Below are 4,164 nucleotides of genomic sequence, written 5' to 3'. Positions count from 1 at the left end.
ACCCCCCTCCCCGCCGCCCCCAGCATGGTAGTGGTGTGCCTCCCCTCTGAGGTTCATCCCCTCCGTCATCTGTTTTGTGTGAATGTCTCTGCATCTCTTTGGCTGTGGCGAGGTGGGTTCCAGCCATTGTTCTCCCCTTTTCCTGTGCAGTTTGCCACTTCCCTAAGTCCAGGTGCTGACTGGGCGCAGGCATGTGGCCCGAGGAAAGAAAGAGAGAATTAGGGCAACGTTTGCTGCCGGAGAACATCCGCATTACAGGGCTTTTTACGTTGGTTCATGTGAATTTCCTCCTCACTGAGGCCTGGGGCTTGTTTAAAATATTCTGCTTCCCGTGGTCACACACAGGCCCCGGGGACCTGGAAGGTTCCGTGTAAACTGCTTCTGGGAAGCCCCGTGACAGCCAGTCCCGGCGAGAATTCCCCTCCCGTCCCGGGCCCGCTTCCTGGCGGCCTCTCCAGCCTGGCACCCGGGAAAACCCGCTCTGGGACTGAGGCTGGAGATTCCCACCCTGACTCTGGCTGCCGTCTCCTTACTCACCCGCCTGGAGAGGAGAGAAGGGGAGAAGGGCGCCATGGGCATATTTGACATCAATTCATGTTCGTTTCATGGGCTCTTTTTAAAATGAATTGGGTTGCATTGTAAGCCACAGACCCTGGCAAAGCAGATGTCAGAGAGTCCGGGGCTGGCCCTGCTCTTCGCTGGGGAGTATTCCTGTTGGTGTTGGTGTCTAACTTTTGATGATGAAAGAATTAGATGGATCTGTGAGCCTTTCACTATCACGGAAGTACAGATGGCCGTACCCTCCTTCAGGTTCCTTCAGTTTGCCCCCTGTGTTTTGCTGGTAGCTCCATTTGTATCTGATCACTATCTGTGTGTGTGTGTGTGTGTGTGTGTGTGTGTGTGTGTGGCACCTGCATTCGGCTTGTTCTGGCTATTTGTCCTCCGCAGTTTGTGGACCACCGACCAGGCATCCCCTCACTCCCTCTGGGACCTGGTCCGCTGTCAGCTGAGAGAGTATGACCTTCACTCTCTAGATTTAACTCTGGTCCTTTGATTCAATAAGTCTTGGATTAGCTGAACAACATTAAGTTTCATTCACAATATTGTTTTCTCAATTCCCCCACCCCCCGCGATGGTGTCTCCTTTGAGTGGCCATGGGTATCAGCGGAATTAACGACCGAAGGACAGGGCAGATACCACAGAATACTGACTTCACCCCCTGCTGCGCGCCATCCTCTCAGAGAATCTGTGTGGGGCCTCGCCACACGGGCCGGACTCAGGTGGTCTGGGGCCAGGCCCAGGCCCAGGCATCTAGTTCAAATGCCCTGAGATTCAGGGTGCAAGCAGGGGTGAGACTGGCTGCCACAGGGCCCGTCACTTTCCCGTGAAGATCCTGGAACACACTGACCGCCTGCACACCCCTGTCAACCCTCCCGGTTCTCAGCTCCTAGGCTCTGAGATCCAGTGTTCCTGGGCGTTCCCTGGGCTTGGCAACCCCAGGCCCAGGCGGGAGGACCAGCCTGCTCACCCGCAGGTCTTCCTGAGGCAGTGGGAGCCCCTCTGCTCTCCGTCCTGGGTGTCACCTGCATCGCTGCCTAGCATCTTGTGGGGAGCACTAGAGACACTGTGCAGCCCCCTCGGCTTCACAAGCACCCAGTGGTCCCATGTGCCAGGTGCCAGAGAGGTGTCCCACCTGGTAACGAGGGAGGAGGCCGGGCAGGGGCGTGGGGGGAGGGCTGGGCAATGACTGCTGAGAGTTCAGGCCCCACAGAACGCAGGAGTACGTGAACCTCAGAGGTCTGTTGTTCCAAAGTCTGGCTCATTTCTGGACAATTATGATTGCAGTCATCTGATTCTAGCACTGAAACACCTATTATTAAGATCCTAATCTATGAACAAGAGAAAAAATAGGTATTTAAAGGGAGGACAGGTGTGTGGTGCTGTGCGCTCCTCATCGTATTAAGAAGAAAAGCACGGGAGGTTGAGAGGAGAGGGTCAGGGCAAAAGGAAGGGGACGCTTCCCATGGGCTGACGCTAGCTCCCAATCCTGCCGCGCAGGTGAAGGTCAAATAGGATAATGTTGTGCACACGCTTTGGAGCCCAAGCAAGTCACTCTCTCTTCTTTAGCCTCAGTTTCTTCAGGAGCAAGTTGGGGACTGCAGTACCCACCTCAAAGGCCTGTTGTGCACGGTTAAATCAGATAACGTGTGAAAAGTCCTCTGTGAGCTCCTAGCTAATTACTAGGTATGGCTATCAGTTTGAGAAATTGGCTTTCATAATGAGCAGCTCAATTAACCTGCAACCTCCCTGCTGGCTTACTCTGGAGGCTTTCCTGGGGCCGGACCCGACCACTGCTGGGATGGGCGTGTGAGGGCCCACGTGATGGGCTCACCCTTGGCCACGGCCTCAGGCTTCTTCTCTGAGTCACTGTTGTGCTCAGAGCACCTTTGAGTCTGAGGGCAGGCGAGTGAGGCCAGTGAAAGGAGGGGAAAGGGAAGTGAGTCAAAAGGAGTTTGCTCCAGGACCAAAAGATGGGTGGTGGGAGAAGAGCGGCTGAGGGGGGAAGGAGCCTTGCGGAGATTGTCTGCAGGTTCTGTGCCAGGAGCAGTACCCACACTGCTCAGTCTGCTCTGTGTTCCCCGGGGCGGGGGTGGGGGGGGGAGCGGAGGGGGGCTGAGACACCAGCTCCGTGGGAGCCCAGCACCTGTGTACAGGAGGAGAAATAATTCCCCTCCACCCTTCTGAGCTCTTGGCTGAGATCTTTTCTAAGAAAAGACAGATTAACAGGAGAAAAACAAACAGAAGCTTATTAACATGTATACCTGCTGCACATATGGGAGAGTCCCAGGAACACTTATTAACATGTATACCTCCTGCACACATGTGAGAATCCCAGGAACACTTATTAACATGTATACCTGCTATACACATGGGAGAGATCCAGGAACACTTATTAACATGTATACCTGCTGTACACATGGGAGAGTCCCATTAACATGTATGCCTGCTATACACATGGGAGAGTCCCAGGAGCACTTATTTACATGTATACCTGCTGTACACATGGGAGAATCCCAGGAACACTTATTAACATGTATACCTCCTGCACATATGGGGGAGACCCAGGAACACTTGTTAACATGTATACCTGCTATACACATGGGAGAGTCCCAGGATCACTTATTAACATGTATACCTCCTGCACATATGGGGGAGACCCAGGAACACTTGTTAACATGTATACCTGCTGCACACATGGGAGAGACCCAGGAACACCTATTAACATGTATGCCTGCTGTACACTGAGCAAATCCCCCAAATGGCCTAAACCACCAAGTTAAACACCCTCTCCAGCTAAGACAGAAGATGCTGGGGAGGGGCAGTCAGTTACGGAGGTGAGGGGAAAAACAGGAAACAAGGCTAAGGTTGCCCTGCAGGTTGCAGTCCTGCCTTCTCCATTTAGGGGATTTCTGCAGATTTACTTGTGTCTTCTTCCTGCTACAGAGAGGACACCCTCACTAACGGACATTTCCCTTGTAAATGTGAAAGTCTCCCATGAAACAACTTCTACTTGGTTTTCGGAGCTTCTCCGTGTCTGCTGTGTCTTACACACAACCAGCCTCAACTGATCCTCGTGCCAAAGACACACATTCTGGGGTGGCGTGTCTGTTCCTTTCACCTGCCTGGAAGCGTCCGGGAAGCCAGCAAGGGGGCACGGGAGGCATTTGTGGAAATGATGGGAACCTAGTTGTGCTTCTCACCCATCAGCCACTCGTTGGCTGCCACCAAGCATGCCGAGGGGATGGACAGTAGGGCCTTAGGTGGACCAGGCTGAGAAGTTGGTGTCACAGCTGTGGTTCCCTGGCTGTTAGTGTGATGATGAAGGAAAGCCCTGAGGGTCCCTGAGCTTTTGGATCTATGTGGACAAACGCAGACCCTCCTGGGGAGAGGGGTCCCCTGGAGCTGGGAACCAGGATGGCTTGGGTGGCTGCAGGCAGTCAGGCACAGGTGGTCTGCCCACGGCTCAGAGAGGCTGGTTAATGGTTGAGGAGGCTTTGCCTTTGGACTGGCGGCCAGGGAGGCTCTCCGGTGTCCTTTGCACCAATCCTTTGGTGTGGTTTTTATTCCCAGCTGCCCGGGTAGCCATTGTGTGCACACCTGCCA

General features: G+C 53.9%; 1 long non-coding RNA gene across 1 annotated transcript in view; it reads left to right on the top strand.

The window, feature by feature from the left end:
* The window catches only part of LOC107182918, a 19,386-nt gene extending 16,505 nt beyond the window's left edge, over positions 1-2,881 (top strand). The window contains exon 3 of the long non-coding RNA XR_001513676.1: positions 2,806-2,881. This is a non-coding gene — a long non-coding RNA (uncharacterized LOC107182918). The remainder of the gene's footprint in view (positions 1-2,805) is intronic.
* The last annotated feature ends 1,283 nt before the right edge of the window (positions 2,882-4,164 follow it).

Source organism: Myotis davidii, unplaced genomic scaffold, assembly GCF_000327345.1.
Source record: "Myotis davidii unplaced genomic scaffold, ASM32734v1 scaffold398, whole genome shotgun sequence".
NCBI lineage: Eukaryota > Metazoa > Chordata > Mammalia > Chiroptera > Vespertilionidae > Myotis > Myotis davidii.
Note: the sequence above shows the minus strand (reverse complement) of the source record. Positions and strands in the feature narration are given on the sequence as shown.